At 37.6% G+C, this 22,513-nt stretch overlaps 1 pseudogene; it reads left to right on the top strand.

The window, feature by feature from the left end:
• The first annotated feature begins 6,982 nt into the window (after positions 1-6,982).
• Positions 6,983-22,513, top strand: part of LOC107529925 (metaxin-2 pseudogene) — a 35,443-nt pseudogene continuing 19,912 nt past the window's right edge.

Raw genomic sequence — 22,513 nt, 5'->3', positions numbered from 1 at the left:
AAAATAAATAAAAGTATAGGAAGGGAGTTGATGAATATTTGGGAGAGAAGGAAAGATAAAATTAAAATGAACACCAGATATCTTCCATTTGTGCTAAGAGCAAAAATATGTTTCATTATATTTTGAATACTGAAATTTCTCTTCCCCTCTTTGCTAATGGGGGGGTGGGGGAGAAATATACCCACAGAAAAATAATCAAATAATCAACTAATGTCAGGTCCATGGGGGACTTTGGCTTATAATACTTCCCTATGTGTTATTTTATTTCTTGCTGATTCAAAAGATTAGCTACTTTTACTAGGGGTTCACTTCCTCCTCTTCTTGCCCTTATTTCTTTCTCACTACGCTATCTCAAAAAATAAACTGAAATAAAATTAAATAGGTACAACTTCATAGTTTGTTCTAGTCCTTAAATCTCCCAAATTAGCATACCTGTTTTAAATGTTTTATGCCTATTTGTTGGTATGTTGATTTACTTCACTTTTCATTGAATATAATACATATATGGAAAAATACACAAAACATAAATATACAGCTCACTGAATTATCATAAAGCTAACAAACCTAAAATGAGACATGAAATACCAGGGCCTGATATGGTCCCTCTCAACCATAAACCCTTATTCTAGCCTACAATTATAAGTAACCTAATATAATAAAGGCACTGTAATATAATAAAAATATATTTTATGTTTATATATTTGTATTTATGTTATATATATATATTCATTAATCATAATCTTAGCTTCTATCACTGGGAATTAGTTTTGCCAGGATTGTCTCTATTTTCCAAAGCGACTGTACCATTTTACACTTCTATAAACAATGCAAGAGAGTTGTGGTGGTTTTATCCTATTTTTTCAAAACCATCTGTTGAAAACTATTTTCTTTTTGAAAAGTCTTGGCAAAATTTTTTTTAAAATCAGTTGAACATATGCGTATGTGGATATATTTATGGACTCTAAACACTACTTTTCATTTTTCTATCTATCTACCTTTGTGCCAGAAGACACTGTCTTGATTGCTGTAGCTTTATAATAAGTCTTGAAATAAGATTGTAAAAGTCCTCCAACTTTGTTATTCTTTTTGTTGTTCTAGAACCTTTATATTTGCATATAAACTACAGAATCAGTTTGCTATTTCTTACCAAAAAAAAAAAACCCTGCTGAGATTTGATCAGAATTGCAATCAATTTGGGGAGAACAGACAAAACTTACAAATCTTCTAACCGATGTTCATCATCTACCACGCTTAGATTTTTCATTTCAGCAGTTTTGAGGAGGTTTCATAGTACAAGCTTTGCTTATCTTTTTCAGATTTATCCTATTTCATATTATAATGTGACTGTACACGTTTATTTTAATTTCCTCTTATATATTGTTATAATATAAAAATATAATTTATTTTTATGAAAACCTTATAACCTGCAACCTTGCAAAACTCACTTATTAGTTCTGTTAGCTTTGTAGAGTACTTAGATTGTGTATATAGATAATTATGCCTTCATTAATACATACAATTTTAGTTTAGTTTCTTTTGTTAGTATGCATTTTATTTATTTTTTTTAATGCCATAATAAATTTAACTACAATGCTGAAGAGAAATGGTGAGAACAAACTTCCTTTTCATATTCCTGATTTTAGACAGAGAGCATTCAGTCTAGGTTCTTTGGCTTTGTGTGGCTGTTGCCTCATCTTTACCAAAAATGTATCATCAAAATGATATAATGTTGAATGGAAGACTCTTCTTTAAGCAAACATTGTAATCTGGAAGAGCTGTAAATATTCTTTTCATCTTACCTTAACTGTTTATAGTGGATGGAAATCTTTAGAATTATCTAAATACTTTCAAGTTGGTTAATTCGAATCATTATAGGATTCCTGGCATCAAGGAATTTCAACTTCAATTAAAAATATGCTAATATTTTAAACAAAAATAAAAATTAAAAAATATATATGCTAGATGCAGTTATCCATACTCACAAATTTATTATCTAACAGTTCCTTATGGCTTATGAGAAAAGCTGATTGATCCTAGAGGTTGACTGTACACTACACAGGACTGAATAACACCGTGCTTCCAAGAGAGCTCATTGATGCAAAGTGTTTAACAAGCTGAAAGAGGTTTTATTCTGTGATTAAGGTAGCTAATTTTGAAAGCCTATTTCAAAAACAAAAAAAAGCAGATGCCATTTTGCATGCATGTGGGACAGATTCCAATACACACTTATTGTTCTTTCACAGGGATATTTGTTTATGTTACAATCCAGAGAAAATATAATTAGATTGCATTTATTATTAATTATATTGATAAAATAATGTTGTTATCTCAATCGGAAGATCAATCTAAGACCAAGTTACAAATGCTTGATGAAAACACTTGACAACCAGTTCGGTCTGATTAGCCTAACTAAAGTATGGGGCCCAGAACAAATAGTGAAATGCTTAGGAATAAATTAGGTGGGAGCAACAACAAAAATTGACTCTATTTTATAGTGTCTATCCCTGTGTTGAAATTCCCCATCTGTTTATGTATGGTGCCACCTTGTTCATTCGAGACTTTAACATATTAATCATAGTGTTAGGCTTGTCAGGGAGGAACACACCAGGCCAGGTGAGAAGGTAAAGGCAATTTTATTAAAGCATCTGAATACAGGTGGGCTGAGCTCCAAGTGGAGTCAGGCCCTAGTGGTTGGGAGGAAGTCTCTTTATAGGGTGTAGGGAGGGAATTTTTGGCCCACGTGCGGTTTTTCTGAGCAAGAGTAGAAAGCTATAAAGGAACAGGTTGTTGCTTGAGATTCTTTCTCATGCAGAGAGTGAAAGTTGTCAAGCATAACAACTTTCTAGTGAAACGAGTTTACCTAAAAGTTTACATTCTCATTTAGGGGGAGGGGCAAGCCCTTAGGAACATTAAGCATTTATCCAAACCTAATATTCCAGCCTTTTGTTTTAAGGAATGAGGGCGGAGGCTGTTTCTTGTGTAACTGCTTCGGGCTGGAAGGGGGCATCGGAATCAGAGGGAGATGGGTTTTGGTAGTAGTTGGCCGATGTGCAGTATGGACCCCTTAATGTCTGGGTAAGGGTCTGATATCGGGCAGAGGTTTGCAGTAATATCATTTCTCCGATAGGCTGGTTCATAAAAGCTTGTAGAAGATCCTGGAGAAATGAGGAGACTTGGCGCAGAAAACAGGGGCCAAACATTAAAGAAATTAATAGAATGATTATGGGAGTTGTGAGAGGGAGCAAGAGAGAAAGTAGCCAGGATTGGGCATTCTGGGACAGGTAAGTAGGGCCTTCAGGAGCTGTGAAAGGTTTGTAGACTATGTGTAGAGAATTTTGAATAGTTTTTAGGATTTGGAGGGCCTGATCCTTGAAGTTTTAGCCAAGGTTGTTCTTGGACAGCCCCCTGAACAAGGAGGGAGACCTGCTCCTGGGGACTGAATTGTGGAGTGAGGTGGGGGTGGCTAAGAGCTGATGCCTTGGGGGCTCCTTTTGTGCAGCTCTCCTAGCTTCGTGGTCTGCCCTGCTGTTGCCCAGAATTATGGCTGTTTCCAGTCTGATGCCCTTTACAGTGTATGACAGCCGCCAGTCTAGGGACTCTGCTGCTTGTAAGAGTTGGAGAATTAAGGAGGCATTAGTGACGGGAGGCCCTTGTGTAGTTAGGAATCCCCTTTCTTCCCAAATGGGGTCATGTGAGTGTAAGATATGGAATGAATATTTAGAATCAGTGTAGATATTAGCTGTTTGATTAGTAGCTAAGGTGAGAGCAATTAATTCTGTCTTTTGAGAAGTAGTCCCTATAGGGAGGGGCTCTGCCTCAATGACTTCTGCTACCTTTTCCCTTGGTGTGAGTAGGAGCTCTCGTCTATAAACTAAATGTGGTCGGCATCCGGTAGTGGTCTGTCTGTGACGAAAGCGGGGTCCTTTGTGGTCTAGAATTTCACTGCATGAATGAGATGTTTCCTTGTCGGGCAGGGATGAGAGTAGCTGGTTTGAGTGTTTGGCATTTTGCTAAGGTGACGTGTGGAGAGGTGATGAGTGCTATGTGGAAAGTTTGTAACCTGGACAGAGGTAAAGCTTGGGTAACTTTATGTGACAGAAGATCAGAGAAATTGTGTGAGGAGAAAACAGTGGTCTGCTGCCCAAAAGTAAATTTCTTGCTTTCCTGCCTTATAAGAGCAGCCACCGCCAGTGCCCTTAGACAGGCTGGCAAACCCTGCACTGTGGTGTCTAGCTGTTTGGAGAGATATGCTACTACTTGTAAGTCCAGACCCTGATCCTGTCCTAGAAGGCTGACGGCCATGCCCTCTCTTTCACCTGTGTATAGCTTGAAAGGTTTTAGAGAGATCTGGTAGGGAGAGAGCCAGGGACAATATAAGGGCCTGCTGGAATTTTCAAAAATGAGGCTTGATATTAATGGTTGGATCTAAAGGTTCTGTTAGGGGTCCCTGTGTGACCTGGTAGAGGGGTTTGGCCAGGATGTCGAAGTGACTAGGTGGTAGGAGCCATCTAGTTTTTTTAACTGGAAGGACGGGAGAGTTGAAGGGAATTAGTGGGGCATAAGAGTTTCTGGGAGAGGAGTCGATTGCTTATGGGTTGAAGTCCCTTTCTACTCTCTATAGAAAGGGGATATTGTTGTTGACATGGGTATGAGGAAGGGTCTCTCAGTTTTATCTGGACAGGTTGATGGTGTCAAGCTACAGATGGGGTAGTTGTGTCACAGACTTTGGTGTAACTGGTGTTGCAGGGAGTGGAGGAGTAGTCAATTCAGGACTAGTAAGAAATAGGATAAGGGAAGGGCCAGAGTTGGAGGTATGGGGGAAAAGCATAAGGGAGGCTTTAAATTTAGACATAGTGTCTCTTCTTAGGACTCAGGTGGGACAGCTAGTGGATAAAGGGGTTCCCGAGGAGGAGGCAATTGAGAGGAGGTGTTGCTAAGAGTTTGGAGACAAGGCCATCAACTCCCACAACAGAGATCTGAGAGGGACTAGAGGGGCCTGTAAATTCAGGTAAAGCCGAGTAAGTGGCCCCTCTGTTGATAAGAAAAGAGATCGGTTTACCTTCAACAGTTAGGTGCCCGGGGCTCTGATGGAGTGATTAGCATGGGGGCCGTGGGGCCTGGGCATCCTCAGTCTTCCATGGCCAGGCCTAGGAGGCTAGGCAGGGTGAGATCCAACTGCTCCCACTGTCAGAGAGAAGGGACAAGGCCCTCCCTTGAGGGGGCTGATCGCAGCCAACCTTCCAATAGCCCTTTTTGCCACAACAAGGACAGGGGCCTGGAGGAGGGCATGGGTTAGGACAGGCCTTTGTCCAATGGTCCTTGTTACTGAATTTAAAGCAGGAGCGGGGGGGGGGGGGGGCCCTGGCTCCCTTGCTGGTGGTTGCTGCTGTTTATTTCCTTTGAAGCCCTGGATGCTGCTACTAGTATTTGGTATTTTGCCTTCTCTCTCCTTTCCTTTTCTTCTCGGACCTCCTCATCTCTGTTGTTAAAGACCTTGAAGGCAATATTTAGGAGATCCTTTTGAGGGGTTTGAGGACCCTCCTCCAGTTTCTGTAATTTGCACCTGATGTCAGGTGCAGACTGGGATATAAAATATATACTCAGTAATAAAAGACCCTCCAGAGAGGTTGGATCAAGAGAGGTGAATGTTTGGAGACTCTCCCTTAGGCGGGAGAGGAACAAGGCCAGGTTTTCACCTGGGCCCTGGCTGATTTCCTTAAGTTTGTTATATTTGAAGGCTTTATAGACCGTCATTCAGAGCCCTGCCAGGAAGCACGTAACCATATGGGCCTGATTTGCACAGCCAGGGCCATTCTCCTGGGATTCGCCCAGGGAACAGCTGTCTGTCGTACAGGTTTGTTGTTGTCCTGGCGACATAATTCATCAGCATGGGCCCGGGCGACTACCCAGACTCTCATTCTCCTCGGGGCATAGGGTGGATGTTGGAATAATGTAAATGCCGTGCCAAGTGAAGTCACAGGACTGGGTGAGGTATTCAAACACCTTACTGTATCTTGTGGGGTCAGAAGAAAAGGACCCTAGGTGTTTCTCTGCCGGGGTCCAGCCCCAGTAGTCCAGGGGTCCCCAAAGGTGTGGACGACGTCAGTGAAGAAGGAAGGAAGGCCACAGAGACAGTGTTCAGAGCATCATGACAATCAGCTTCTTTTTATTGCCTTGTTACAACTGTATTTATACTATTTGATTTTGTTGCTGGTTAAACAGCGTGACATCATGCTATGTTCCAGTTCCTGTTTTGGCTTTTCACAGTTAATGAAAATACCTTCTTACCTGATCTTTTAAAGAATTTACATCTGTTTAGGTATGTTAACTTTTGTCTTACCTACTGTTTTATTTATATTTTGAAGTTACTATTTTATTGCTCTATCACATAGCTAAGAGGAGAATAACTCAGCCAGCTTTTCTTATGTAAAGGTTATGCGAGTCCTAAGTAAGGGCTCTGTAGCTTGCATGTTATGGTTTTTGCTATGGTGACTGACCGCCTGTCTGGCACCCAGCCTCAGTCTCTCCACTTGCATTCCCTGCAGCAGTCTCTCCTCACTGTAATATCCTGTGTATGATTATTCTGTGTATGATTATTCTGTGTATGATAAGGGCTCAGGTGTAGAGTGAAATAATCTCTTTCCTAGACTGCTCTTTCCTTGTGGGGATTCCCAGAGTTTTCCATTAGTATAAACATCTCCCAGTAATACATTCCTCACTGGGAACTCACTGGTGGGCTCCCTGTGGATGGCCCTGCACCAGCAAATCAGCAGGGGCCCAGACCCAAGTCTCCCCTCCCCCCCCGCCCGTGGGGACCTTCCTGTGGTAATGGGCCTAACAAGTCCTAAACTTTCTGCTGACAGCCTGAGTGCCTCATAAGCGGCACAAGATTTTCCCGTACTCCTTGGGGCTTTTACTGAATCATTGTCTTTTCCAGTCCCATCTGACTCCCCTTGCTAGGGAAGAGTTTCCAGCTAGGGCGATGCCCTTTTTTGGTGCAGTGACTCGGGTAAGGACACAGAGCTTCAGGAAGGGGAACAAGCATGAGAAGAGGGATATGCCAACACCAAGTCCCATGGAGCACTGGCTGTGCAGATGTCTCCTCCTTAAAGGACTGTGTCAAGCAGCAAGGATGGAACAGCTTCTGGCATTTCTCAGTCTAGGACAGGTGGGACATGGAGAAAGGAACGTGAACCCAAACTATGCCCTTGCCCCCTGCAACCGCTCGTAAAGGGAGGACCGGTGCCAGGCAGAAGTTAAATTTTTTGAAGGAGGGTTTTGGGAGGATCTAGAGTGGGTAATGGGAGGAGAGAAGGCGGATTTGGGATTTGAGTCCTCAGGATTAGAGGGAGGGAGGGCTGCTTGGTTCTGAGCCAGGGGATCAACGGCTCGGGCAGCCAGGGAAGGAATATAAGGTGGAGGTCTGTGGTCGGTCCGGTCAAAAGATGTCAGTACTCTCTAGGTGGGTTTGGGGAGGCTGTCTAGAGTGGAGGAAAATTTGATAGGTGGAACAGGACTGGCAGAGGGAAAGTCAAGAGCAGAGAGTAAAGAAGGCCCAGACATAGCGGTTTTCTGACCACTTTCCATTATGGTGACAGTGTTAAAATCAAAAGTGCCATTTCCTGGACATTGGGACCAATTATCTAATTTGTATTGGGGCCAAGCAGTGTTGCAATAGAATATAAGGTGCTTGGGCCTAATATCCCCTGCAAGGCCAAGCCGCTCCAGGTTTTTAAGGAGGCAGCCAAGAGGGGTGGTCTTTGGGGGGGGGGGCAGAAAAGTATTGCCCATGGTGAGAATAATGAGTGTGGTGAGGGGGAATTGAGAGGGTGCATGACTAATCCCCCACAAGGGGTAACCCTTTAGGGCAAGTGTCCCTGCCAGTAAACGAATCACCCAAAGAGAAGATAGGGTTCCTCTAGAACGGGCATGCCCAACCCTTGAGCACCCTGGCCCAGAGGCTGAGGAGACTTCTGGCCTAGCGATAGGTCTTTTGAGAGTTAGGAGGAGAGAGAATCAGAAGACCTGAGAGATGGAGAAGGGTGGCTCACCCAAGAATGATCTGCCCATGTGGAGCGTGGAAGTCAGTAATGGAAAGAGAAAGCCCCGATCCAGTGTCCTCTGCTGCTCAGTAGGGCTGGCAAAAGGGGTTTGCAATACCCAGGCTGGGGTCCCAAACAGGATTCAGAGGTAAGCCCAGGATGAGCTTCCGCTGCCTACCACTTTCCCAGCTGCAAGTTTGGGATGGTCCATGCCCTGGACTACAGCTACTCATCCTCACCAATCCCAGGTTTTGGCACAAAATGTTAGGCTTGCCGAGGAGGAACACACGAGGCCAGATGAGAAGGTAAAGACAATTTTATTAGGGCATCTGAATACAGATGGGCTGAGCTCCAAGTGGAGTCAACCTCTAGTGACTGGGGGGAAGTCTTTTTATACGGTGCAAGGAGAGAACTTTTGGCCGCACACTCGGTTTTTCTGAGCGGGAGTAGAAAGTTATTGAATGCAAGGAACAGGTTGTTGCTTGAGATACTTTCTCATGCAGGGGGTGAAACCTGTCAAGCATAACAAACAGTATGTGGCTAGTGAAATAAGTTTACCTAAAAGTTTACATTCTCATTTGGGGGGAGGGATGAGCACTTAGGAACATTAAGCTTTTGTTCAAACCTAACACATAGTTATTTTAAATTCTCTGAGAGCAAAAACATCTGGGGCCACTCTGAGTCTGGCTCTGTTATTGTTGACAGCATGCGTTTGTATGTGTGTGTGATAACTTTTATTATTGCATGCAGACGTCAGTTTTAGAATGGAAAGATTGAGATAAATAGTATATTTTTGCAGGAAAGGGTCACATCTTTATTTATACTAGGTGGTTAGTGGGGTTAGAGTTACTAATCTAGTCATGGGTTCGGGCAGGTTTGGGTTTCATTTCATGGTTGATTTAGCGCATGAATGGCTTTACATTTCTCTTGCAGCTGGGGTGATGGAGGGCTTTTCTCAGTGTTTTGGCTCTGTCCTCAGCTTTCAGCCTGTCCTGTGCACCTGGGCTTCAGAGGCGGTCTCTCTCTTTTCTTTCCCTTTCTCCAACAGTCATCTGCTATTTCTTGTTCCTGGCGTTTGCTGGCTTAGTCATGGTGGGCAGGATGTGTTCTCTGTTTTCTCTCTGTTTTCAGGAAGTGTTAGGCAGTCCCTGTGTTCCTAGGTCTGGAAGGCACAGTTTTCTCAGTGAACATGCCTTTTCTCCCCATGGTAGCCAAAGTCTGTTTGTATTGTTTATGGTTTATGTAAAGATTTTCCTGCGAGTCCCTCAAAAGTCAGAGACTTATAATAGTATTTCTGCAGGATTCTGGGTACATTCTACTCACAGGATGGTGGATTTTTTTCCCTTTTACTCTCTCCCATCTTCAAAGAGCCATCATTATCGCAAACTGGGAGTGTGGATTTCACTAACTTTCCTCCAGGGGCTTAAGGCTTATTTTCTGTACAGGGAAGTATCTAAGGTAAACGTTGTGCCTTTCCTGCACTAATAACTGCTACACTCCTCCAGGCCTGCACCCCCTCAGAGGCTTTCTTCCACCCCTCACCTTGCTTCCAAGTGAGCACCTGACGAAGATCTGTAGAGCAGTCCTGGGAGTAGGTAGAAATTGCCCTGGCAGTGTTTCCCAGTCTCTGTCCTCTCACGTTGGTTCGCACTCAACTTCAAAATATGCCATTTCTCTGTAAGTTTATATATAAATTTAATGTCAATTGTTTTTCGTAGTTAGATATGTCAATTTTAATTTTTATATGAACAAATAAGTGAGTAGGAAAGATACAAGAACATTAAAAATAGAAGTAAGGGAGGAGGAGGTAACTCTAACATGTATTAAAATATATGATAAAGTTTTCTTTTATCATAAAATATATGATAAAATCTTATTACCAGTAGAACTGAATAGAAAGTAGAGCGATACACCAAAGTACAGATGTAATTTTATATATGACAAATGTGGCCTCTCAAATCACTGGTGGAAAGATGAAAGTCTTAAAAGAATTGCAACAACCAAGAAGATACTATTATATTTATATATTACATAATGTACTGTGAAGATATCCATATAGGTCAGATATATAAATGAAAAAATATGTAAGCAGATCTGTGTCAATGAAAAATTGTTTTCTTCAATAGACACCTCCAACAATTCTAAAAGACAAAGGATAGACATAGATAGCAATAAAAGAATTAGTTTCTGGTCTGCATGAAGAATTTCTACCAATTAAGGAAACAAAATGGGAAAAAAGAAACCATATAAGTACTAGAGAAAAATGCAGGCCTAATTTTCATTGTAATGCTAAAACTATGGTGACAAACTGATAGCGGAGAAATAAATTCAATTTGGTGTGCACAGGAGTTTGTTTTTTGGGGGGAGGGTGTAGGGTGGTATTATTGTTTTTGTTATGTTTTTTTGTTTTTGCCTGTAGAATATAAACTCTCCTTTGGATACATCCCTATCCCTCCCTATTGCCTTTAGTTAACCTGCTTCATCTACTTTCCTGCTGGGTCCCTGAAGCTAGTTTAGCTACCTGATTCCCAAATAGGACAGGGAGATCTAAAATTACCTCTGGTCAGAAAGAACCTAGAGTTAGAAGTTGTAGCATTGATTCAACCATTATTTTTCACTTACTGTGAAAAATGCAGCCCTAATTTTAATATAATTCAGGAAAGACGAGATAAATGCTCATTTATCAGTTTACTCATCCTGAAGAAATAGTATCAATAATATTAGTAGTTAAACTAAAGCTTCTTTTAGGAAAAAAGATTTTATAAAATAAGTTATTACTTAATAAGAAAGGGTCCACTTAATTTTAGATATTTGTTGGAAGAACAGACATATGCTGGAATAAAGAACCTGACCATACCCAGGCCCAGCACCCCACTGCATATACACCTTCCCCTTCCTGCTTGTACACACCTCTCATGTCAGGAGAGCCAGTAGAAACTGGAGAAAAGGCAAAGAAAGTGGCATCAACTTCTGTCAGGGGATGTGGAACTTGCCAAGCACAAGAAGGAAATAAGGGAGCAGGAGTTAAGTCCTAGTCCTGGAAGAAGTGCAATTTCATAGAATTTAATTCAGAGTAAGATAAAAAACTAATCACCTCCACCACCTTTCATTACCCCTCTCTTTTTAGTCCCCTGACATATGGGACAGAGTAGAGTTAGAGAGACAGCAGGTGTTTAAACTATATGCAAAATCGTCATTTGAACTTAGATTTGTCTTTGGTTTTTAAAAGCTAGCAAAGCAGAAAGCATCTGAAAAGCAATGAGGTAGGTCTGACTTATCAGTGGGGAGATTGAAAGAAAAATTCCTTGGATGTGATTAAAGACAATGGAGGCAAGGCCATATATTTGCGGAAGCAAACATGGCCTTGTCACCAGGGCAAGTCTGAAAGGAAAATAATATGATTCATTGAAGTTTAGAATTTTCACAACAAGAATATTATGTAATGGGGCCATTTGTCATTATTCTATTTAGAATTTTTAAATTAAATTGTTGTCTTAGTTATAATGTCCCAATGTAGTCATTGTGTTTAAGAAACTCAAATTTAAGAGTAATTATTTAATTATTTAAAGCAGATTATTTTTGTAGGCATTAAAATAGTAAATTACATTAAAAGATTTTTGTTTTCTTAATCACTTTGGCAAATGACAGGAAGGAGTTTCATAACATGATGATGATTTTTCCCAAAGAACTTGATATTACTATGTTTTAAAATTTAGCAATAGAGACATTTCTTGAGTGATTTTGTCTTTCTTATTAGAAAAGTGGCTGTTCTTTAGTGATAAAGCCCAATGGCTATCAATACATCACATAGATTCAGGAAGGCAACAGGCTAAATTAATTAGATGATTAGAGCAGTGTTGTTGCAGTGCTATCACTCGCTAGGAAAATGCTTAGTCTCCACTGAATACTTACACCTCCATTTCACTCTGACCTTAGCAACACTGATATTTTAACTAAATTCTGGGAAAACCAGAGAAATTAGATGCTTATCAAATACTTATAAGAAGCAAACTACTGACTTAAATGAAGAAATGCATTAATGTGGCTATAACAAAGAAAAATATATAAATAATTCTGAATAAATTGGCAACAACGTACTTGATTATTTTTTCTCCTAAGCTAACGAATTTAATAATATTTCATTACACACTTTTCAAAGAGTTGTACTAAGAAATATTTATTAAGAGTAATTGTTAGGAACAATATTTAAATTCTTAACTTACAGAATGTTTAGAAATAGTAAAGAAAAGGTTCTATTCTATGTATTAGCTACAGTTAGATGGGGAAAATGAATAGTTTGGAAACTTTATTTTGGGAAGTATTTAAGTAAGCTATGGAGAAAAGTGTAATTTATGAGCTATGGCACACATTGATATACATTATAATCTGTATGGTTAGAATGGATCTGAATATATTATCCAAAGACTCTCAACTTGAGGTTAAAGAATGTATTTAAAAATCACTAAAGTTTTTCCTTCTCTCCTGCCACATTGAAGATCAGAAAGGGCAGGGATTTATTACGTTGTCTAATTCTGACTTGGGCCAATCTACTGAGTGAAATACTAAAATCTTTAGAAAAGATTAGAATAATTTAAGATCAGGCAAGTGCACAGAGAGCACAGCATCCTGGGAAACTTTAGTAGAGTCCTGTTCATAGTTTAAAATTCAAACTTTCTTACATGATTGCCACATGGCTTTCATATCTGTTAGGAGACTGATATTCTAGGCCATTAAGTTTACTGGAAATTTCAGAGTACACTCTTCACTGGGTTTTGACCAGGCTATTGTTTCAATAGAACATTAGTATTATTTTCTCTTACCATTTCTTCTTAAAACCTTCATATCTATTCAATTTGTATATCTTGTTAATTTTTCATTTAATGGGATCTGCTTTTATCTAGAATCTAATTGTCTGATGTTTTGCTATAGTCCGATTTGTAGAGTTAATGGTCTCTCTTTCTAGTCTCCTTTCTGCCACCGCACAATGCCAGACTCACTTGTCTAACAGGTAATAGTATTTAGAGCTAATATTTACTGAGCACTTGTAAAGCACTAGTAATTGCTTTTACATACTGTGTCTCATCTCATTTTCCTAACAAACCTACAGTATTTTTTTAGGTCCTTTTATGCTTAGGTTGGCAGAGACAGTGTTTGTCACTTTCAACCAAAGAGTCCTAAGTGACACAATATTTCTAAGTAATCTTTAAGATCTGGTCCTCTGCTCACATTAGTTTTGCACAAAAAATAAAATTACAATAAATGTATTTATTTAGAGCTTTCAAACAAACACATGAATTTGGGTCACACTTGCCAGAAATACATTGTTTCCACATGGCTCTAATTTTGGATGTTTTTGCTATCTGGAATGTCAGCAGAGCTTAGCAGTTTGAAATGCCCACTGGCAGTACACACTTCTCTTTCAATTCTACATCATCATAATGCTTAATTTAATAACAGTGTCCAATTTGTTCTCTGAGTATGAACATTTTAATTCGGTAAAATATAAATAGAGAAGGCTTGGTAACAAAAATTCTTTCTCTCTGAAAAGTAGGACAAACATAAAGATCAAATTTTCCCTCTCATTTCATCCACTGTGTTATTGATTCTTAGGAAATAACTAAAACAAATCTGTTTACCTAAAATAACAAATCACCCAAATCAAATCAAATCTAGTGATTTCATAACCTTAGTGTTTAAATATATATCTAAATATATTATATTATTGTAACTCTTAAAAATCAAAAGAAAAACACAAGGTAACAAGACAAAACATTGTATGGAGAGATATGCATGAAGTTATAAGCATGAAAGTTACTATCTGTTCAGTTTATATATATATATATATTTATTTATTTATATATTTATATATATATTTATTTATTTATATTTATATATATTTAGATTTAGTCTTACCCTATAATACTTTATAGTAATTCTCCTTTTAATAAAATAATATGAATTAAAACCTCCATCAAAGTTTGCCATTAACTCTAGGATTTTATTATAGACAAATGTATACATAGCAAAGAAAAAACAAATGAGAAAGATCATAAATCATAAATAAAGACTGAGATAAATTTATCAAAATTATTATAGACATATTATCTTCATTTGTATTGTATTAAGTCATTATATATGTTCTATTTCACTACAGAATTGTGTTCCCATGAGATAAGAGGCAGTATATTTACTCATTTTTATAGTCTATGCAAAATCTAGAAAGCACTTTGCATATTTTAGGTGAATTATATTATGTCAGAAGTGTCCTGATCCAGAAGTTGTACCAGTAGAGTTAAAAAAAAAAAAAAGACTGGTTTAATTCAAAGGATTTTCATTAAACTCTAATACAAATAATTGAAAAATTAAAGCATTCTTTATTCTTTCTGGTCACAAAAGTGAAGATTTTCATGATATAGGAAATAATCTCTAAAAACCAAATTATAAATCATTAATCATGTTCCTAGACAATGCAAATCAGTGCATTGCATTTGGTGCCTATCGCCAAGCCTTCTAGTATGCCTTTCATCTGTGTCATATAGTTTGTATTCCCTAATATTTCACTGGATAAATTCTCCTTGTTCACATCTAAAGGACAACTCTCCTGTATTGCAATGGATACAATTTACTGTCCACTATGTAAGTCCTATTCTTTTGAAGTACACTCTCTTTCTTCTCTATAATAGTTCACTTCCACAGATTAAAAATACTGTAATAATCACCTATAAAAGCAATAATTAAAAATACCTCATTGGATCCCATCCTCTCCTTTACAATAAAGATTAAGAGAGAAATTTTCTACACTAGATCTATAACTACATTATCTTCCATTCCCTGTTGCAGCCAATCCAACCACACTTACATCCTACAAATTCCAATAACCAATCACCCATGAGCTTGCCAAATCCAAGGCCAATATTAAACCCCTTTGTTTTTGATCACTTAACAACAGTTGAAGCAATAATCACTCATTCTACTCTGAAAAACTTGTTTGGTTTCAAATACAATTATGATTGCCTTCCTCAGAGCACAATGGATGCCCAAGCCCATTTTCCTGAACCAACTCACTCTCCTCCTCTTTCATGGCTCTACAGGTGGGAGTGTTTCAGTGCCCAGCTTTCAATCCTTTTCTATGTAGTTGGCATCCTCCTTAAGGCAGCTCATCCAGGTACTTGGCTGTAACTATTATCTACACTGTAATACCCCAAATTCATAACCCTTCTTTTGAACTCCTCTGAGCTCCAAGCTTGCATAGTGAATGATCTGATCAGTATCTCAAATTAATGTCTAATTGATATTTTAAACTTAACATGTCCAAAACAAATCACTTAATTTCTCCTGTCTTCTAGATATGTTTATATCTTCTTTCCTTAATCACCTCATCTCAGTAAATGGCATCACTCACTGTCTTTCCTTTTGTTCAGGCAAAAAGTTAAGAGTTGTCTGTTACCCTCTATTTTACTTTCAACTATTTATCTAAGCTATTGGGAATTTCTGTTGGCTCTGCCTCTGGGACAGGTAGGCATTAATATAAGATGACCCTCAAGATCGCCGTCTCTTGGTGCTTATGCTCTTTTGCCATTTAATTGAATGGGGGTGAGACCTGTGATTTGCTTCTAGCCAGTGAAATATGGCAAAGGTGAGGAATTTTGCCAACACAAAAGTCTTGAATCAATCGGTTGTAAGTCAATAAGAAAAAATTATTTTAATGCCCTGACTTAATCAGGCCAGAGTCCTTAGAAGAGATGTTGAGTTCTCTCTGAGGTCAGAGAGATTCTGAGGGATCATGGGATCCAATATGGCAATTATTAGGCTATATTTCTAAAAATGTGTAATAATTTAAGAGTAACTTACTACCATCCCATATATACGGCCCCTGAAGACAAATTCTACTATTCATGTTTATTTTGTTAGTAAGGCTTTTCTTGTATGAGATAAAATAACTTTGTGAAAGAAAGCACATAAAACTGTTCATTAACTTTCAAACTACTAAATTAAATATATACAGTACTTAAATGAGATTAGGAAATCAGAGAGAGAGTGCTTAGTGTCATTGTATACTTATTGCAAGAAGAGATGCAGAGTCAAAATGCCATACTATGGAGGAAGGAGAACTAAATAAAAAGATGACCAAGTTCACATTTCTAACTAAGGGTGGATTCAGTTTCCATACTTGAAAATATGCCACTATGTACAACTGTCAGAGACAAAATAGCAGAATTTAGAGCTGAGTATATCATAGGACTATCTCCATGTAGTGTTCCTAAGTCCAGGTCAGTAGGCATCAAGTTAAATATCTTATGAGGATAATGAGAGCAGGCTGCTTCCAGAAAAGCTCAGAGAATTAGAGTTCACAGCATGCATCGTATTAAGGATGATGATATTTGCTATTCACTTTAAAGCACATTATTGCTTTTATTATGCAGCTATTTTTGACTCCTAAATGAATGAAACCATATCATAAATATGTATGTTTGTTTATTCTCAAGGAGAGCCCAGAAGAAGTAGAGAAAATGATTCAAGGGCACAGCCCTCTCAGTGGCACTTCAGATGGAAACACACATGCACTGTTATAAGGAGGTCAGGCTCTCTGAGATTTAATGTACAAATCAATATTCTTCCGTGGAATATAGGTACAACATGAAAAAGACATGAGTTCTTTACCTAGCTTCATGGGAAGGACTGCTCCTTAGGGAAATTTAGCTAACATCTGGGTCATTCCTTAGTTATAGAATTTTTGTCCTGCAAAGTTGTTTGTGCTCTGATCAGCAGAAACTTTTATTTATAATTGAAATGTTTCCAGTACAGGTACCACAGGAATTAAATGATAATGAAAGGGCGGCTGCTGTTTATGAGGTAATAACTATATCAAGTCTAGAATTAACTTGGATATTAAAGACCTCTGAGTTACTACTGAGTTACTAGGTAAGCCACATATAATTGTGATTACTAAATGCAAAAGAAATCTAAACAAATTCTTTAAAACCATACATTCAAAATAATAATATTAAAACAATTTATTAGGAAATTTAGAGGTCGCATTACTTTATTTGCCTTGGATTGTGTTTTTGTTAGTATACTAGGAGTCATTAATAGTCTGGCAAAACTGTTAATATGTATTTTTAATATTTTATCTATTCAATAAATAACATTGGCACCAGACACTATGCTTTTTTCAAAGGATGCCAAGATAAATTTGTAAAATAATACTACCTAGTAATGAGCACAATAGTAGGGAAATTTTGAACTGTATGAGTACAAAAGAATGGATGTATGTTGGATAGTGTTCACAACATATATTCCACTTGTACTGAGATATAAAAGCTTAGAAGATGTTTGCTTGGAAGAGTTCTTGTTTCCTCTGTTAACTCAAAATTTCAAAATTTTTGATTTTGAAAGAGTATATACAATTACATCAAAATACTGAAAAAAATTTATATATATAATAAATCAAAATAATTGTGATTAGTTTTCCCAAGAAATTCTAATAAATATAAGCAAATAAATGTTACTATTTTATATATATTTAAGACTGGTAATAATTTGCTTTTTTATATTTAGCTATTTCACCCATTCACTTGATAGGTATGTATTTTTTTCCTTCTTTCCTTTTTTTTTTAAACTTTATTTTTATTGTTGACACTATTACAAATGTCCCCTCCCCTCCCCCCTTTGCCCTCCTCCACCGAGCCCCAGATCCCCCTTCCCTCTGGCCATCACCACACTGTTGTCTGTGTCTATGGGTTATGCATATATGTTCTTTGGCTAAACCCTTAACTTTTTTTCATCCAGTCCCCTCTCCCTTTTCTCCTCTAACAGCTGTCACTCTGTTCCATGTAGCCATGCCTCTGTTTCTATATTGTTTGTCAGTTTATTTTGTTCATTAGATTCCACATATAAGTGAAATCATAGATTTTCTTTCTCTGACTGGCTTATTTCACTTAGAATGATAATGTTCAGGTCTATCCATGCTGTCGCAAAAGTCAAGAGTTACTTCTTTTTTACGGCTGCATAGTATTCCATTGTGTAAATGTACCTCAACTTTTTATCCACTCATTTACTGATGGGCACTTGGGCTGTCTCCAAATCTTGGCTGTTGTAAATAACACTGCTATGAACATAGGGGCTCATATATTCTTTCTGATTGGTGTTTCAGGATTCTTAGGATATATTCCCAGAAGTGGGATAGCTGGGTCAAAAGACAGTTCCATTTTTAAATTTTTGAGGAAACTCCATACTGTTTTCCACAGTGGCTGAACCAGTTTGGATTCCCACTGGGAGTGTACTAGGGTGCCCTTTTCTCCACATCCTCACTAGCACTTGTTTGTTGATTTACTGAGTAGCCATTCTGGCAGCAAAATAAACCATCAACAAAATGAAAAGGGAACCCACTGTATGGGGGAACATATTTGCCAATGACACTGATAGGTTAATTTCCAAAATATACAAAGAATTTATACATCTCAACACCAGGAAATCAAGCAATCAATTAAAAATGTGCAAAGGACCTGAAGAGACACTTCTCTAAAGAGGACACACAGCTGTCCAACAGACATGAAAAAATCCTCAGTGTCACTAATCATGAGAGAGATGCAAAATAAAACCACAATGATAGGCATACTTGAATCAAGAGAAAGGAATTGAACAATAATTATTGAACAATATGCTTTTCATTATGCCTACCTTTTGAAGAAAAGGTTCCAGGACAAAGGCTCTAATTTCCCTATGGTTCTCTTCTCTTACTATTTATTGACAGTTTATTTCATTAGTAATTTCACCTTTGCTACCTTATCATAATTTTCTGATTCCCAAAATTTTGAAATTGCTGTGCTTTTCTTCTTGCTTATATACACTTTCCCTAGAAGATTTTCCATAACCAACATGTTACAATTTTTATTATGTCTCAGAATTATTCTAAAAATCTGTACTCTTTGCTTTATACCTATTGCTATTGCTTTATTTCAAGCTTGGGCTATTTCAACCATCTTCTAATTGGTTTCTCTGTCACTCTTTTCTGTCCATTTTAGTTCATTCTCCTTGCTGCCCTTGTGACCCTCTCAAAACTCTGAATATGTGTCTTACCCACATAAAGAACTTTGGAGGGAACCTACGGGACAGACCAGGAAGTCCACACAGTTTAATCAGAAGCCTCAACTTCTCTCTATGATCAGCTGTTGACATTCCAGCTTTTTATTCTGTCTGCCCCTGTGCTACAAGCACCACTATGTTCTGTTTATAATGATTGTGTTACTGGTGCTTGATGATATCATGATATCCATCATCTGAAATTTGTTAATTTTCCTCTTTCTGAGTAATCCCAAGAAGCTCTTGCTTCTAATATTTTAGATTCTTCAGACAATTGTTACTAACTTGCACTCTTCCACCAGGTATGCTTACCTCCAAACATGAAACGACACATATGTTAGTACCCTAACTTTCTTGAAGGAGTTAGTGCAAGAAAATGTGTGTGGCCCGGCCGGCTTGGCTTAGTGGCTGAGCATCGACCTATGATCCAGGAGATCATGGTTTGATTCCCAGTCAGGGCACATGCCTGAGTTTCAGGCTCGATCCCCAGTCGGGGGCGTGCAATCAATTACTCTTTCATCATTGATGTTTCAACTCTCTCTCCCTCCCTCTCTCTGAAATCAATAAGGATATATCTAAAAAACAAAACAAAAAGGAAATGTGTATGTTTGTATATATGTGTTAGAAATAAAAGAAATAGGAAAGAAAAAGATAATTTAAGTACTTCAAAACAAAGTTTGAAAACCCTTCATTTTCCATTTAATTCAGAGTACTCCAGTATTTGAGTGCTGAGAATAGCAAGTTCCATCTCTTTCCCTATAAATAATAACACCACAAAATTCAGAAATTGCATTTCTATTGCCAAATCCACTTAGAGATGGAACAAACTGCTTAGAAAATTTAGGCAAACTTCCCAGCAACTTGATTTTTGATTATTTAGGCAATTGAAGCAAAAACAGTTTTAATGCTTGAATTCAACAACTCATTGTCTAAACCAGTGATTTTCAACCTTTTTCATCTCCTGGCACACATAAATTAATTACTAAAATTCTGCCACACACCAAAAATACAATTTTTGTGACTCTGACAAAAAAATAGGTATAATTTTGATTCATTCACACTGCACAGTTATTGTTGCGTTGGCTGTTGTCATTTTTATTGTTTGACCATCTAAAGGAAAATAAGCCAGTGCCCCTGACTAAATAGTCAGATATTGCATGTTTTAAAAATCCTTGTGGCACACCGGTGTGCTTGCCCAGCACACTGGTTGAAAATCGCTGGTCTAAACTCTTCACTTCACTTCAGCTACGGAGACAAACGCCTCATTGGCTTCCTCCTTAATTGCACTTTTTTGTCACAAGGCACTAAGCAGTTTCATGTATGCATACTATTTAGAAACACTAAATTACTTAATTTGTAAGTTTAATAACGTATAAGTAATAACGAAGGAAGCAAATTGTTTACATAGCCACATTATTCAGAGGAATTATTTTGGTAGATTGCCTCATACAATAGAAAATAAATCTGAACACTAAAAAATTTAGAAATTTGTTTTTCTCATAATAAAGAACAAAACAACATCCTAGTAAAATATCAATATGCCACATTTTTTGCTCTCTGTTCAGATAGTAAGAAGTATCAACCATGTGACAGCGGTGATATTAACAATCTATATTTGCAAAAACATGTATGGTGGTATTTGAAGATAATTGGATTCTTAGAAATTGCTCATAAATATTTAAACATTTTAAATTAAGACCATTATAATTACTTTTTTAATTTTAAAGGTAAGTTACATGAATTAGTTTTGACTTAACTTTGTTAACTTTTTTTAAAATAACCATTTTTCTTCTGATTAATTTCCTTTATTTTTCTCATTGTAGTCCTTTATTTTCTTCTCAATAATTTTATACAAGTAACTACTTTTTATTTTTTTTTTTTACATTTATCAACTATGTGTCTTACAAGGACTCTTCATTTAGCATCCCAGTAGTTGTAGCATGCATTATATTCTACCTAGCTGGCTTATGTGCAAAGTAATAGACTGAGCACAGCCTGGCAAGATAAAACTGCCCACTGACAGACAGCACACCCATATCATTTTCAGTTCTACTTTATCATATTTGAGTCTAATCCTTGTACGTACTCCTCCTACCCTTAAATATTACCTTTAAAATTATCCATTTTCTTGTTTCCTTTTGGGTCTTCCTTTTTGTTTTCAACCAGATTTATTGTGAATTACAACACACATGATGAAGAGTACATAAAACCATAAATATATTGCCTAACAAATTATTGTAAAATGTTCAGCTATATACCTACCACACAGGTGAAGGAATAGAATGTTGCCAATACCCTAAAACCCCTCCCCCAATGTGTCTCTTTCTAATAGCTAGCCCCTCCTCTAAAATTACTCCCTAACTGACTTTGTTTACAATCCCTCTTACTTTACATTTTAGGGGACTGTGTTAGTCTGCTCAGTCTGCTATAACAAATTACTATCAACTGGGCAACTTCAATGACAAGCATTTATTTCTCACAGTTCTGGAGGCTGGTAAGTCCAAGATCAAGGTGCTGGCAGATTCAGATCTTGGTGAGGGTCCATTTCCTTATTTGCAGACACCTGTCTTCTCATTCTCCTCACATGGCAGAGAGCAAAGAGAACAAGCAAGTTCTTTCTCCTATCTCTTCTTATAAGAGCACTAATCCCACCATGAGGGCTTCCCTCCCATGACTTAATTACCTTACCAAGGCCCATCTTCAAATATCATCACATTGTGCATTAGGGTTTCTGCATATGAATTTTGGGAAGACACAAACACAGTCCATAGCAGTTACTATCCAATTATTTGTTTCTAAATTATCCTAAATTTTCTCAGGTTTTACATTTTATGTACATGGAATCACACAGTAAATGTTATTTTGTATAGTTTTTATACTTTATACCATATGCCTCAGCAATATCATTGTATGTAACTGTTTCATTAACTCATGTTTATTGCTGCATAGTATTCCATTGTTGATTGAAGCATACATTATTCAACCTATATACTTTCAGTGAACAGGTTTTCCTACAATCTTTCTTGTATATATTTCCTGGTACAGATAGCACTCATTTCTCTAAAGTATATCCAGGAGTGGAAGGGTTCATCATAAGGTATGTTCACTCATTCTGTTTATAAAAAAATAAATGTATTCATCAGTCAGTCTCTCCTTGTAGCTGATATTGGTATAATTTAAATCAGCAGTAGCTCCTTTCATATCTTCTTCCAAAAAGATGTATGGGTTGACATCTACTCTTTCTACCTGCACAAATTGCCCAAGCTATTCCCCATCCTGCTGAAGAACAACAAAGCTCAAGAAGAGAATAGATTGGGTACTTTAATTCATTGAAATTTGTTGGTAAAACACATGATTAAATTATGCTATAATGTGATGCTTTTTCATTT

Source organism: Miniopterus natalensis, chromosome 1 (genome assembly GCF_054644295.1).
Source record: "Miniopterus natalensis isolate mMinNat1 chromosome 1, mMinNat1.hap1, whole genome shotgun sequence".
NCBI lineage: Eukaryota > Metazoa > Chordata > Mammalia > Chiroptera > Miniopteridae > Miniopterus > Miniopterus natalensis.
This window is presented reverse-complemented; position numbering and strand designations above follow the sequence as displayed.